The sequence below is a fragment of the Pongo pygmaeus genome, chromosome 3 (genome assembly GCF_028885625.2).
Source record: "Pongo pygmaeus isolate AG05252 chromosome 3, NHGRI_mPonPyg2-v2.0_pri, whole genome shotgun sequence".
In the NCBI taxonomy this organism is placed as follows: domain Eukaryota; kingdom Metazoa; phylum Chordata; class Mammalia; order Primates; family Hominidae; genus Pongo; species Pongo pygmaeus.
The window spans coordinates 183173769-183190199 of record NC_072376.2 but is presented as its reverse complement, the minus strand read 5'-3'; the positions used below and the strand labels follow the sequence as shown (position 1 = coordinate 183190199).

At 40.3% G+C, this 16431-nt stretch overlaps 1 long non-coding RNA gene across 1 annotated transcript in view; it reads left to right on the top strand.

Annotated features, from left to right (window-relative positions):
* The first annotated feature begins 249 nt into the window (after positions 1–249).
* Positions 250–16431, top strand: part of LOC129035013 (uncharacterized) — a 57791-nt gene continuing 41609 nt past the window's right edge. Inside the window, exon 1 of the long non-coding RNA XR_008502070.1 lies at positions 250–336. This is a non-coding gene — a long non-coding RNA (uncharacterized LOC129035013). The remainder of the gene's footprint in view (positions 337–16431) is intronic.

Sequence of the window (16431 nt, the reverse complement as noted above, 5' to 3'; positions counted from 1 at the left end):
TGGCTGAACTCTATAATCGCTGCTCCAGGAGTCTAAGAAGGGCCTTGGATCCCTGAGCTCCTGGCTGACCTGGCATCTGGCAGTGTGCGTGGTTCAGTGGCTGCTTTCTTATGTAACATTAGCCCCACCCAACCTCACTGTAAATCCTCTTTCCCAGCATTTGCAGGGTCACAAGAGTCTGGACTCTAGGTGTTATTTAACTAAATGGTAGAAATCCTTTTGAACTCTCTGTGTAAATCACTTCTTTCTACTTATTTGCTGTGCTTCTCTGAGTGCCTTGTGGCCTCTTTATCACCACCTGTTGAAGGAAATGTTAGATCCAGATATGGATGGAAGGTGGGCTCAGTTGTTTTTTACTTTTATGAGAATATTGCGTAAATAAAATCTTCCTTGTTCTTACTAAATACTCAGGAATTTAATTTCACCAATTATAAAAGTGCTTACTTTGTAATCTGTTCTTAAACTGAATGGGAACAAATCCTATTGTGGTATGGAGTTGCATTCTCTTCTTACCCAGTAAGCAATCAGTTCATAGAAATGAATAGGGCGTATTTACCCTGATCAGTTTCTCTGATCTAATAACCCTGGGTCTATTTCTACTTCATACTGTGTATTAAATTTAAGATAAATAGCTGGAAAAATGTGTAAGGATAAGAAAATGTGGACAGTGATTCCAGATATTTCTCATAATTCCCCCATGCGCGCCTGTGTGCTGTGTTGATTTTCTGCAGACCAGCTGAGTAGGGATTCCCGAAATTCCACAGGATCTTCTTTATGTTATTTGGTAACGAGGTAATTGCGTGTCTCATCAGGACTCCTACAAGTGAGGAGCAGTGCACTCATTCTGATGAGTAGAAAAGTTGGCCAGGAAAAAAATAGACATTTGTTTTTATAAAAATATCCCTCATCTTGATATTGGTACATCCTGACTCATCAGAAAGTGATGTTTCTCAGCAAAGCAAAGCAATCAACCTTTTGTAAAGTTCAAGTAATAATCTTCAGATGAAAGCCAAAAAATGCTTATAAATTTGGTGAATAATCCTGAAGCGCTTATGTTATTAAAGTGTCTTTCTGATTAAGATTATCTCTGAAACAGAAAACTAAGATATCCTGTTTTGTATCTGACATAACTCTAAATTCATCACTCCTTAAAGAAGTCTCCCTCATGACTGATCAGCTGAATCAAATAATTTTCCTTTTTTTCTTTTTTTACGTTTTAATTAATCAGCTGATAAGGTTTGGACACACAGAAGAAGCAGAAAGCCAGTCACTTTGCAGTAATTCAATTTTCTTTATTGGGGTTGCAATTGTCAAGGAAATAACAAGCTCCCAAGATAACACAAAAGTGAACAAAAATGGTTCCTGTCCTGAAGGACTTCACCTTTTTGGAGACTGCATCAGATATGCAGTAAATCACTATTATAAATAGAAGAAAGTAGTAAATACCAGTAATAAATGCCTTCATTGATAAAGAGATAAAATCTTAGTGAAATTCAAGGGAGGGCATAGCATACTTCTGACTGGGAGGAATCAGGAGAACCTTGTGAAGAAAAAGATAATTTCAGATAATCTGTGAATGGTAGATAAGATTTGAACAGATAAATGTAAGGAAGAAAGACTTTCCAAGAAAGAGACTCAATGTCAAATAAGAGGGCACGGTCATAAGGGCAAGGCTGCACTTGACTAGACTCTGGAATGTGATGCAGGTGGCATGAGGAAGAAGGCTGGGCATCATCAGCTGGAGCTGGCTCAGGGACCTCGAATGACCATGTGCAAGCTCTGGCCCTACCACTCGGACAGTTGGACTCACTAAGAAGTGAGTGGGCCTGGCAAACCCCAGCTTTAGAACGATGAATGGAGAAAAAGTGGAGGCAAGAGGGCAGTTCAGGAGGCTGCTGATGAGGTCTGACCTAGGTTAGCGGCAGCGAGGGTGGTTCACAAGGAAGGGTTGTAAGAGAGATTTCTAAGATGGCATCATCAGGGACCCTGCAACAGATGGTTTCCGGCGCAAGAGAGAGGGAGGAGCCAGCCACGTACGGTGGCTCACGCCTGTAACCCAAGCACTTTGGGAGAACGAGGTGGGTGGATCACAAGGTCAGGAGTTCAAGACCAGCCTGACCAGCATGGTGAAACCCTGTTTCTACTAAAAATACAAAAATTAGCTGGTCATGGTGGTGTGCACCTGTAATCCCAGCTACTAAGGAGGCTGAGGCAGGAGAATCACTTGAACCCAGGAGGAGGAGGTTACAGTGAGCTGAGATCACGCCATTGCACTCCAGCCTGGGCAACAGAGCAAGACTCCATCTCAAAAATAAAAATAAAAAAGAGAGAGAGGGAGGAGCGAAAAATATATCAGAGATTTTAAGTGTGGATGACTAAGAGAATGATAGCACCAATAGCAGAAATAGGAAGGAGAACATAAAGGAAAGAGAATGTTTGGAACAATTATAAGTTATTCCTGTGATTTAAAAAAATCCATTTTAGCTACTTAAGAGTGACATAGATGTATATATAAACATGGGATTTGACAGAAATGTTTTCTTTCTCCCAGTACATTTGGGATTATTAAATATCTTCTTGTCCTTGGATTTCTTCACATGGCAGGACTTTCAAAGCCTGCTGAAATAGAAAAATATGCAATGGCATTTTGTATAGTGAAAATACAATGCAAAAACACTGAGTTTTCTAGCACTTAAAAATAGACTCAATAATTAGTCTTCTGTTGGAAATGGAGCTCAACATCTTGATAACTTGACATAGTAATTACTAGAAAGTCTCATTGTTGTTCAGAAGTCCCCAAACCAGTGAAGAGAGGGGAATTAGAAAGACAGGTTGAGCAAACAAGGAGAAATGAAATGGTTTAGGATGCTTTGAGCTTGGCTGTCAGTAGGAGAAAACCCAACTCAAATGACTTAAACAATATTAGGATTTTTTTCTTTTAATTTCACATAACAAGAACTCTGGAGGTAAAGAGGTTTCCAGATTGGCAAACTCATCAGCACAATTAAGTACCAAGGTTTTCTCCAGCCTTCACAGTCTCACTTTCTCCTTGGTCTTTCAACTAGGTTCCGTCGTGGTGTCCAGATGGTAAAAGCACCTACAGGTGTTATCTGATCACACCTGCCATTTGGAAATGAAAACACAAAAGGACTAGTTTTGCTTCTTCTTGTTTGTTTGTTTGTCTCATTTTGTTTTAAGGAAGGGAAATTTTTCTCGTAAGTGTGCCAGGCAGACTTCTCCTCCCATCTCACTGATGAGCACTGAGTGAAATGCTCATCCCTAGGTCAGTCACTGGCTTACACCAATCATAGTAAACACCCTGTGGTTAGCGCCAATCTTTCCTGAAATCAATAGCTACTAAAAGGGGCAGGCTGAGTGCTCTGGCTCACTCCTGTAATCCCAGCACTTTGGGAGGCAGGTAGATCTCTTGAGGCCAGGAGTTTGAGACCAGCCGGAGCAACATAGCAAGACCCCCATCTCTACAGAAAACACAAAACTTAGCTGGGCATGGTGGCACGCGCCTGTAGTCCCAGCTACTTGGCAGCTGAAATGGGAGGATCGCTTGAGCCCGGGAGGTCGAGGCTGTAGGGAGCCAAGAGACAGAACAAGACCCTGCCAAAAAAGTTAAAAAAAAGAGGGACCAGGCGCGGTGGCTCACACCTGTAATCCCAGCACTTTGGGAGGCCGAGGTGGGTGGATCACGAGGTCAGGAGATACGAGACCATCCTGGCTAACACAGTGAAACCCCGTCTCTACTAAAAATACAAAAAAAAAAAAAATTAGCAGGGCACGGTGGCAGGTGCCTGTTGTCCCAGCTACCCGGGAGGCTGAGGCAGGAAAATGGTGTGAACCCGGGAGGTGGAGCTTGCAGTGAGCCAAGATCGCGCCACTGCACTCCAGGCTGGGCAACAGAGCGACACTCTGTCTCAAATAAAAAAAGAAAAAAAAGAGGTTATATGAGGGGCTACATGAGGAAGGGGGACAGGAGGGATGAATGGCATTTGGGGAGCAACCAGTGATATTTCTACAATCCCAACAGTAGGCAAGAAAGAGAAAAAGAGCATGAGCACAGGAGTGCACCAAAAGAGAAACCGATCACCTTAAGAGTGAATTTAGCGGTGCATTTTTTTTTAGCATTTCATATCAATGAATTCAGAAATTGAGAACAATCTGCTCTTATTTTCTGTCACTGTTTCAAGGGACTTTCATAGCTATAGAAACGAGGACTGATTGGCACAAAGTTCCTGGGCTCTCCAGCCACAGTCGTCATTTGGAAGGGAATTCTAAGTCACCAGAGAGCTAACACTTATTCTTGGGAGAATGTGAGAGCAAACCCTCCTTATGCTGCCAAACTGGCACAGGATACTGCAGCCACTCTGCAAATGAACAGTGCACAATAAACAGGCCGAGGGAAAAAGCTTAAAGTTCTAAAAGCCCTCTTGAGGGAAGTGAGAAGGCAGTTCCTGGGAACTGTGAACAAATGCCGTCAGAAAGTGGAATCATTGATTTCTATCATGAATGACTAATGATAGTGATGGTGTGGTTTAGAACAGAAATGCAGCTTCTACAGCCTGAAGAACTACCGGCCTTGTCTTCTGTGATGTTCCATTTATACTTGCTTAATAAAAGCATCCCAATAAATTAGACCATCTCACGTTTGTTTAAATTTGTACATTTCTCATTCATGAAGTATCTACCCATGAATCCAGTTTTCATTTTCATTTGCCATGCCTCTAAGACTTTTTTTATTCAGTTAAGGATGGCTGATACATGTATAAGGTTTGGGTAAGATAAATACTATGTATGCAGCTGAACTGTTGGCATCTTCATGTCAAAGCGCCCAGGGATTTTTGGCATGCCTGTTTGATTGATTCATGTATTTGCTGTCACTAGGTAATATGAAAGCCTCGAAAAATTCATGTGAAAGTATCCAAATCCAACTGAATAACCACCTGTCCTTGACCAGAGAGCTCATAGACCACCCTTTCCTGGATTCCCAACTCACTACCATATACGAGCACTACCATATACGAGCACTACCACAGCCAGGCAGTCAAGGACACCTTGGTCTATTTGTTGGCTGTACCATTCTCCATTCTCTTCCATTCATGTTCTTGCAAATCAGTAGGAATTATTTATTGGTATACCAAAATCAAAATATCCTACTATGGCAAATAATGGTGGTGATGATGAGGGTGATTAAAGTGATCATTCATTCAACAAATGTTATTGATCACCTTCTAATGTATATATGAGGTACTATTCTGGTTTCTGGAGATGCAGGAATGAACAAAGCAAAGTCCCTACCCTTACGGAGCTTATGATCCTGTCAGCACTGCCAGTAAACACATAACCAATTGAGTAAGATAACTCTAGAAAGAAATAAGTAATGTGAACAAAATAAATCAGTACAGTGGTGTATAAAGTTATTATATACATAATATGTTGTGTGTGTGTCTCTTCCCCCTCCATACATACACACACAACACACATACACTTGTTTAGAAATTATTACTAAAATTTTTTTTTCTGTTTTTATTTATTTATTTATTTATTTTTCTTTTTTATCATTATTATACTGTAAGTTTTAGGGTACGTGTGCACAATGTGCAGGTTAGTTACATATGTATACATGTGCCATGCTGGTGTGCTGCACCCATTAACTTGCCATTTAGCATGAGGTATATCGCCTAATGCTATCCCTCCCCACGCCCCCCACCCCACAACAGTCCCCAGAGTGTGATGTTCCCCTTCCTGTGTCCATGTGTTCACATTGTTCAATTCCCATCTATGAGTGAGAACATGCGGTCTTTGGTTTTTTGTCCTTGCGATAGTTTACTGAGAATGATGATTTCCAATTTCATCCATGTCCCTACAAAGGACATGAACCCATCATTTTTTATGGCTGCATAGTATGCCATGGTGTATATGTGCCACATTTTCTTAATCCATTCTATCATTGTTGGACATTTGGGTTGGTTCCAAGTCTTTGCTATTGTGAATAGTGCTGCAATAAACATACGTGTGCATGTGTCTTTATAGCAGCATGATTTATAGTCCTTTGGGTATATACCCAGTAATGGGATGGCTGGGTCAAATGGTATTTCTAGTTCTAGATCCCTGAGGAATCGCCACACTGACTTCCACAATGGTTGAACTAGTTTACAGTCCCACCAACAGTGTAAAAGTGTTCCTATTTCTCCACATCCTCTCCAGCACCTGTTGTTTCCTGACTTTTTAATGATTGCAATTCTAACGGGTGTGAGATGGTATCTCATTGTGGTTTTGATGTGTATTATTACAGACACACTTGCATCCATTCAGAAATCTTCTCTTCATTGGCTGCAGTTCAAAATTATTTTACAACAATAAAAAGTTGCATCAGAACAAGGGCATCAAATCTAACAATTCTTTAATTCATTCAACAAATATTGACTAAGGGCCTGCAACACACCAGGCAGGCTCTGTTCTGGGCACTGGAGATATGGCCTCTAACAAAAGAAATTTCCTTCCCCCATGTAGCTAAAATTCTAGGGGGAGAAAACAGGCAATAAGGAAATACACAAGTCTGTATTATATTGGATGGTAGTAAGTGCTAAGGTGAAAAATAGTGCAGGGTAAAGAGAAAAGGAAGTATGGCAGGTGAGGCCAAGTCTCTGTTTCATATGTAGGGGTCTTTGTATGAAGGCCTCAATAAGAACAAGTGTAAAATCCCTAGAGGGACAGTGCTTGGGTTTCTCTAGGAACAGCAAGGGTCCAGTATAGTTAGTGAGTTGGGAGCCAAAGGAGCGAAGGCAGGGTTGTCGAGGCAGCACTTACAGGATCTCATCAGCAATATTAAGAACTGTGGCTCTAATTTGAGATGGGAAGCCTCTGGAGGCTTTTGAGCATGTGAATACATGATCTAGGAAATCTGCGAGATGGGAAACTTAAGTACTACCTTAAAGTCCAAGGATTAAAATGAAATTGCAGGGGTTAACAACCCTAAAGACTTGCCTTCATTCAGCTGGCTCCAGTAGGGGATAGCACCTCCTTCTTGGAGCCTAGATGCTTTGTACCACAGCGTCTTCGGCCTGTGTTCTCTGCAGAGTCTGACCAGGAGTAGTTTACTCCACTCTTTTTCACACTTTGGCAATGCACCCTGGGGCAGATATTCTTTCAGGCAGCTCAGGATCTAAACTCCTCTACTGTCTTTGAGGAATCTCCCACCCCATGAGACAGAGCCTGCCTCTCACTCTAGAAGCTGAAAAACTTAATACTCTACGAGCTTCCCTTGTAACTAAGATACGGCTCCACAAATAAGATGATAACCTCCTTAGAGATTGAATAGGACAGCAGGAGCCATGCAGCATCCATCCTTTTGAGGTGGATCAGTGGTAGCACTCCACTGCTCCAGGGCCAGCAGTGACAGAGACTGCCATCCATGCTGGCATATGTGATGATGGTGGTACAAGCTGCAGGTTGTATATGCAGCCACTGAGGCTGTGTGTTGTTCTGGTTATCTATTGCTGCACAACAACCCTTCCTTATACTCACAGATTCTGTGGGACAGGAATTTGGACAAAACACGGTAAGGATGACTTGTTTCATAATAGCTGGCTCCTTGGATGAAACTCTAAAATGTCTAGAGGTGACTCTAATGTCTGGGTATTAGAGTCATCTGGAGACTTCACATGTCTGGGGCTGGGCTGGGATGACTCAAACAATGAGAAACTCACTGAACATTTCTTTCCATCTGTAATCATAGGCCTTCTCCTTATTGTCTCTGTGCAAAACTGGGGGGAAGCTGGACCTCGTACGTGGTGACTCAGGGCTCTGAGAGCAAGTGACCTAACCTGGGAAGTCACATAGCATCATATCTGCTATAATCTATTTTCCGAAACTGTCACAATGCCTATCAAAATACCAATGACATTCTTTACAGAAATAGGAAAAACAATCCTAAAATCTCTGTGGAATTACAAAAGACAGAGCCAAGAAATCCTGAGGGAAAAGAACAAAGTTGGAGGTATCACATTAGCACACCTCAAAATATACCATAAAGCTGTAGTAACCAAAACAGCATGTTACTGGAATAAACACAAACACATAGACCAATGGAACAGAATAGAGAACCCAGAAATTAACCTACATATCTGCAGCCAACTGATTTTTGACAGAGATGCCAAGAACAATCATTGGGGAAAGGACACCCTCTTCAGTAAATGATGCTGGGCAAACTGGATGGTCATACTCAAAAGAACAAAACTAGACCCCTACCTCTTGCCCTATACAAAAATTAACTCAAAATGAATCTAAACCTAACTGTAAGACCGAAGACTATAAAACTACTAAAAGAAAACATAAGGGAAATGCTTCAGAACATTGGTCTGCGAAAGAATTTTATGAATAAGACCTCAAAGGCACTAACAACAAAAGCAACAATAAACAAATGGGAGTATATGAAACTAAAATGTTTCCATATAGCCAAGGAAAGAATCAACAGAGTGAACAGACAACCTATGGAATGGGACAGAATATTTGCAAACTACTCATCCAATGGAGGATTCACATCCAGAATGTACGAGGAACTCAAACATCTCAACAGCAAAAAACAATCCAATTTAAAAATGAGCAAATGATCTGAACAGACATTTCTCAAAAGAAGATATACATAAGGCAAAGAAATATATGAAAGTGCTCAGCATCAATAATCGTCAAGGAAATGCAAATCAAAACCACAATAAGGTATCATCTCATTCCAGTTAGTATGGCTATTATAAAAAAGGTAAAAAAAAACAGATGCTGGTGAAGATGTAGAGAAAAGGGAATTTTATATACTGTAAGTGGAAATGTACACTCATACATAGTACAACCACTATGGAGAACAGTATGGAAGTTCCTCAAAAAACTACAAATAGAACTACCATATGATCCAGCAATCCCACTACTGGACATTTATCCAAAAAATGAAATCGGTATATGGAAGAGACATCTGCCTCCCAATGTTTATTGTAACACTGTTCACAATAGTCAAGAAATGAAATCAACCTAGGTATTCAACAACAACAGATGTATAGATAGAGAAAATGTGGTGAATATACTCAATGGAGTACTATTCAGCCATAAAAAGAATTAAATCCTGTCATTTATGGCAACATGGATGGAACTGGGGGACATTATGTTATATGAAATAAGCCAGGAACAGAAAGTTAAACTCTCACTCATATGTGGAAGCTAAAAAAAAGTTTATCCCATAGAAGTAAAAGTGCCTTATTAACTATTTATGTGATTATTTTTAATAAAATATTTTATTTGTAAGTTTTACACCTATAGATTTGTCTGCTTTTGTTTTTTTTTTCTTTTTTAAATTTGTGTGTGCTATTTTAGTCAGGATTTGGTATTATGGTTATTTGGTCTCCAAAATGGAGTAATCCACCTAAATAAACTAGAAAAAAGCAAAAATAAAGCAAGCGGAAGGGAAGAAATAATAAAGTTAAGCTGGGTACGGTGGCTCACACCTGTAATCCCAGCACTTTGGGAGGCCAAGGTGGGCGGATCACCTGAGCTTAGGAGTTCGAGACCACCCTGGGCAACATGATGAAACCCTGTCTCTACTAAAATACAAAAAATTGGCCAGACGTGGTGGTACCCTCCTGTAGTCGCCGCTACTTAGGAGGCTGAGGCATAAGAATCGCTTGACTCCCGGGAGCAGAGGTTGCCGTGAGCCAAGATCACGCCACTGCACTCCAGCTTGGGCTACAGAGTGAGACTATGTCTCAAAAAATAAATAAATAAAAATTTTTTAAAAGTTTAGAGCAGAAATCAATGAAATTGAAATCAGAAAAATAGAGAAAATAAATTAAATCAAACACTGATTCTTTAACAAGAAAGAGAGAGAAGACATAAATTACTGACATAAACAATGACATAAACAATGAAAGAGGGGACCAGGCGCGTTGGCTCACGCCTGTAATCCCAGCACTTTGGGAGGCCGAGGCGGGCAGATCACAAGGTCAGAAGATCAAGACCATCCTGGCTAACACAGTGAAACCCCATCTCTACTAAAGATACAAAAAATTAGCGGGCCTTGGTGGCGGGCGCCTATAGTTCCAGCTACTCAGGAGGCTGAGACAGGAGAATGGCGTGAACCCGGGAGGTGAGCCGAGATTGCGCCACTGCACTCCAGCCTGGGTGACAGAGCGAGACTCTGTCTCAAAAATAAATAAATAAATAAATAAATAAATAAAATAAAGTAAAATCACTACAAGTGTCTTTATTAAACCATGTGCCATCCTTAGAAACTCTGTGAACTACTCAATATCCTTTAAGAACCCTTTCTCTGATTAAATTATACAGAGTTCTTTCACTTGCCTCTAATAATTCTGACTGGCAAAAACACCAGCCTCACCTGAAGAATTATCCTGCCAGAAAATTCAATAAAAGATGATATATGCAAATGAACTAGAAGCTATGGATAATAATTCTGATTGGCTAAAACACCAGCCTCACCTGAAGAATTATCCTGCCAGGAAATTCAATAAAAGATGATATATGCAAATGAACTAGAAGCTATGGATCACAGCCAATCTCTTCATTCCTAGAAGGCAAGCCCTGGCATCAGGGCCAACTGCACACCTTCTACATATTGCTAAACTCAGCCCCCTCATTCTATTGCTACTACTGTTTCCCATCTTCATCCTTCATCTTCTCTTACTTCCCTGTGTATAATCTCATCCAAGTCAGCTAATCTGCCATGTTTGCCCTCTACTTGAAACTCTCCTTACTTGGCCAGCCATACAATGCTCTGGAGAACCTGCCACCTGCTCACCTCCTTCGCTATCCTTATCTCAGTCTTTCTAGTCACATCTCTCTTGCTCCAGCCATAAGCTTTCCACTCCTTATCTCTGGGTTGTTTTTTTGTTTTGTTTTGTTTTGTTTTGTTTTGTTTTGCTTCAGGAACAACAGACAGCTCAAATACTCTTGTGCTTCCTCCCTCTGTGTCTTTGCTCAGGGGAATCCCTCCATTTGCAATACCTTTCTTCCCCGCTTTCTTTTCCAACCTCCCCTTACAAATTCCTGGCTAATTCCTACTCATTCTGGATCACCTCTCTGAAATCCTTCCCTTCTGTCCTATATGAGTTGGTGCCTCTCCTTTGAATATCTCTGGGGCTGCAGTTAGCATATTGTATCTGTTCACAAATCTGCTGCCCTTCATGCTTGTGCATCTATGAAGATAAGAGATGGACCTTGAGCATCTATGCATCCTCAGTATCACGATTAATATTAGCTCACTGTAAATAAATTTTGGCTAGACACATGAAAGAAATAGGCAGTGGGTTTTGTGTCTGATTGGATTTGCACTCATATCTCCAAAACTCTTTGATGTTTGAATGGACACAGATCACAATGAAACCATCAAAGCCCAAAAGTCCATTGAGTCTTACTTGTTTTAACACGGAAAGACAGTATTTAATAAATAATAGCATAGAGAGAGTTTAGTAAATAATGGCATTTCCTTATATGGTAACACTTCTGCTACATGGAGTATTTATAACATTTCACTGACTTTCCACTGTGCTCTTGAAAAGACTTGAGTTATCAAATCCAAAGCATTTCGGCTTCCATTGTCATCCCTGAAATCAGTTCATGGTTTTTGTAACCATAGAATCTTGGGTCTATGAAAAGTGTGAGGTGTGTGTGTGTGTGTGTTGTCCCTTTTCTCTGATCCAGCATTTTGACTGTTTCAGTTACTGCTGGAGAGAAAAAAAATTCTGGAAGTCCCTCTAAATTTGAAACCTCCATCCATCTTCAGTATATCAGACTACATAAGCCTTACTAGGGCTGTCAAAGGACAATTTTTCAGACTGCTAAGTCTAAGGGCACACACATGGGCAAGTCAGTTCAAACAACAGGGAAAAAAAAGGAAACTAAGAGTAGATGCTGCTGCCTATTTTGACCATTCATGAAATCTAAAATTTAAGAGTTTTCCATATGCAAAGCAACATTTGGCCAGGCATGGTGGCTCACACCTGTAATCCCAGCATTTTGGGAGGCCGAGGCAGGCAGATTGCTTGAGCTCAGGAGTTTGAGGCCAGCCTAGGCAACATGGGAAAACCCTGTCTCTACAAAAAAATACAAAAATTAGTCAGGTATGGTGGCATGCACCTGTGGTCCCAGCTACTCAGGAGGCTGAGCTGGGAGGATCACTAGAGCCCAGGAAGCAGAGCTTGCAGTGAGCCGAGAGTGCACCACTGCATTCTAGCCTGGGTGACAGAGCCAGACTCTGTCTCAACAAAAAAAAAAGCAACATTTTACAGGGAGACTCAGGTGTTTAAATCTCACCTATCTACAGATTCATTATTTGTGAATAGCTTCCCACTTAGATGGCCCATCTTTTGTCTGGAAATAGCACCTTGCCATTACCTCATACATCTCAAAAATATCTGTCTTAAGGATCAGTGAGCAAATACAACCATCAAACTTCATGAGCTCCCCAGAATATTAGAGGTATAAAATGTCAAACTTGATGGTGGCCGTTAATATAAAATGCTGGGAAACATGCTTCATTTGTTTGTGTCTTTGTGTGTTTGCTTTCCAGTGACGTATAAACGTCAAATATCAGGGGAGAAATGTACTGATTCACCAGGTTTAAATCTTTCAGAGGCTAAAATACACTTCCAATATTTTCCCATGTAGCTATTTTAGACCATAGACTGGACTCGTGCCAAATCATACAATCAGATTGCTTCAACTACCCAGATACATGTGGGCAAAAATAGTAATTCCTCACCAAGTTATTATTAGTTTTTGCTGCCTGAATCATGGCTAAGACCTATTTGTTTTTAGAAGGGATATTGACATAATTAAATTATAACCAATTTGAATATTTCCTTCCTAGCTTGTGCCTGTATTAGCAGCTTCTAGTTGGAAATCCTCTCCTAAATGAAGTTTCCTTTCCTAAGCATTGTCAGTTTCTGTGTGAAACTTGAGGCTTTAAGGAAGCCTGACATACCGTGCATGTTACAGGAACATGCTTTCTATTATAAAAAACATTGGTATTGTAATAGCTACTACTGTCTGTTATTTTAGCGCTTTAACGTTAAAGCCAATCACCCAGCAGAATAAGAGATTCTGCAATGGTGAGAATTTCGTATTACATAAAATGTTAGAATAGTCAAGTTGATAATGATAACGATGCCCTTTATCTAACACGGAGCACAAGGGGATCACTACATAAATATGAAGTGTGTGTGTAGAATTGGAGTGACCACTTTTGGGAAGTTTTATTTCACTTGATTTGATACAATCTTCATGGCCTGTTGTAACAATCCTAAACCACCTGAACTCATTTCTGTTAGTGGATGTAATATAACTGTATTAATTTGAAGAATAGCTATAATAACAAAAGGTGCTTCATTATTTAGAAGGTATGAGTTGGGTGGTACTTTTAAAACAGCATTTGTTGTTTCCCCAGTTCAGGTTTAACATGAATTAGTGGCCCAATTAGCCCTTTGTTATGAAGTAGGTCTTTGTGAAAATCAGGCCAAATTTAAAATGTATGTGCGTGTGCACATGCAAGAGTGCCAGCGAAAATCGTACAATTGAGCCAATCTCAGAGATTTCATGAGTTTTATTAAGCGAATACTATAAATGCTTTGACCACATGAAGAGAATAGTAATCATCTAGTTATTCTGGTTGCTGCTTCCAGTCTCAAGAATGTATTCACAGAATGTCTTCTTGCAAGGGAGTCATCCAAGGCCCAGGAGGACTTGACTTTCCTCCTGCCCCTAAGGCACATCACTCACAGCCTGAGGACCAGACCTGTGGACAGCAGGGAGAGGAGGAGGTGAAATGGGTTATCCTTGGCTTTGTCAGTTTTTCATTTTCCTTTTATTCCTACCCACCCCCCGATTCCTAATCCCTCTGTTTTCACAAACTCCCTATCCTGTACCCCATTTCTTCTGGGTCTCATGCTTATCCAGCTGTTCAGCAAATCTCCAGTTAACTTTGAATCTGATAACTTATTAAGCAAGATCAAAGTAATGTCTCTGATGGTGGAATTTCAGGCAGATGGTGATGGGCAATTGGACTCAGGACAGGTGATTGGAGCTAATTTGAGAAAGGAGTTTTGGGCCCTTATCCCTCCCAATCTATCTACCCTTAGGTTCTAAGAGCGAGAGGTCAAGAATGTTAGAAATATCCTTTCATTCCTGTTTTTGCCCATCACAAACCTCACCAAATCAAACCCCACCCAATGCCCTTAAAATAGATAAGCCAGAGATATTGGCTTAATCTGATATATCATTCTCCTGTCAATAAAATATTTTTAATACCTATTAATAACTTAGAGCTCATTCTACAGTGACAGATAAAAGTAACATTTTAAATCAGATCAGATAGAAGCACTGACAACACTTAATAAAATGTTTCTAAGCAACGGGGTAAAAAAATCAAAGAATTTCAATAGAGCTGACATTAATAGAATAAAAAAGAATCCAAAAATAGCCTCTTTTTCTTATAAGCAATTTGCTCTGGAAGGTAAAACTAACTCCTTCCCAAAACTCAGCCTATTGAATAATAATGTTTTTCCAAACATCTGACATATAGTCTAACATGGAATGACCATGTAGTAGCCAAGGTTTAATGTGTATCAAAAACTTGGAGAGTAAGCACTGGGAAATAGCAATAATTTAAATGCACTGGCCATATGATATGCCCTTCTTCAACCATTGGTTATTAGCATCACTTACAAATAAAAAGGAATGCTTAATATTCCCCTTTATGTATGCTTTGGGCCCATCCAGGTAGAACTTTTGATATTCCACTAGCTTTGTCAGCAGGATAGACTGATTTCTAGAGAGAAATGAGTGTCTGTAATAGACCCAAATAAGTACTTAAAAGATTCTAGTCTAGAGGAGAATATGTAATGTATTTGTGTCACCCTAATGTCCCAAAACCCAAAGCCCTTTAATACTTGTAGATCAATTTTCCCACCACTGCCTCTTTGAAATTATAACTTAGAAATCAGGGAACAGTCTCATTAGCTTATCCAAGAGATAAGGACAGTGTGTGTGAACAGTCTGCAGAGAAGGCATGTGGCATACAGATGCATATTGTCTGCTCTCTTTTACTCTGCACGTCCACAAAGACACACACACACACACACACACACACATACTCCCCCCCCACACACACACAGGCTTAAGAAAGAAAAAAAGGAGGCCCCTGTGCTGGTCATTGGTCTGATTGACAAACCAGTATTGGTTACTTTGATTTCTCCATTCCTGCTGCCAGTTGGAGGCAGATGGAGAGTCAACGTAGGGGGCATGTGCATCATTTTATTGGAGAAAAAGAAGTTTGTGTGACATACATACATACATGCAGGAAACATTTTTTTTGAGACAAAGTCTCGCTCTGTCGCCCAGGCTGGAGTGCAGTGGTGCCATCTCTCTTCACTGTAACCTCCACCTCCTGGGTTCAAGCGATTCTCCTGCCTCAGCCTGCTGAGTAGCTGGGATTACAGGCGCCTGCCACCACGCCTGGCTAATTTTTGTATTTTTAGTAGAGACAGGGTTTCACCCCGTTGGCCATGCTGGTCTCATATTCCTGACCTCAAACGATCTGCTGGCCTCAGCCTCCCAAAGTGCTGAGATTATAGGCATGAGCCACTGTGCTCAGCTGGAAGTATAATTTTAAGAGTTGTTTACTTAATGATTACCCACTTTTTAGAAAACTCACCAATGTCTATCTATATCTCATCTCTATCTATCTCTATCTCTATCTCTATCTCTATCTCTATCTATCTCGTATGTCCACTAAAGCTCACCAGAGATCATTTATAAGATTAAGTGCTCAGGACTTTGTTCTGGCCCAAGTGATTGCACACCTCTGCCAAAATAAGCTTGATTTTTCTCCCATGTTATGTCTTTATATACCCCATATACAAATTCTAGAACTATTGTTTTGCTCTTTTAAACCACCTTCAATGTTCAAGATGATCAAAAATTAATGCATTCATCTGTTTCCACGTCTGCTTGGTGGGCATTTCTGAGACCAGGGCTTGACGTCATGGTTTTCATTGTTTCTATTATTCCCATCACTTTCTATGTAACTTAGTGAAAGTGTAAAGTCATCGCAAAGTGAAATGTCTAAATTTATGGAAAATGATTAGCACAAATTCCATTTAAAATTACTTCCACAAAACCCGAAATTAAGCTGCCAATTTCTCCTACCATTTTTCTGAGGTAGCCTATTATAGTGTGCCCCCAACTGTCCTTCAACCATTATGTATCTTAAGGTTCTATAATAACTACACAAGGAAGTCACAGATGTGAGACTAAAATTGAAAGCAAGGTTAATATTCTTTTTCTCAGCTTCCATCCCTAATACTCCATTTGCTGATCTAGCCATTTTTCACTTTGATAATGTAATGGTGTTTTCATTGAGAC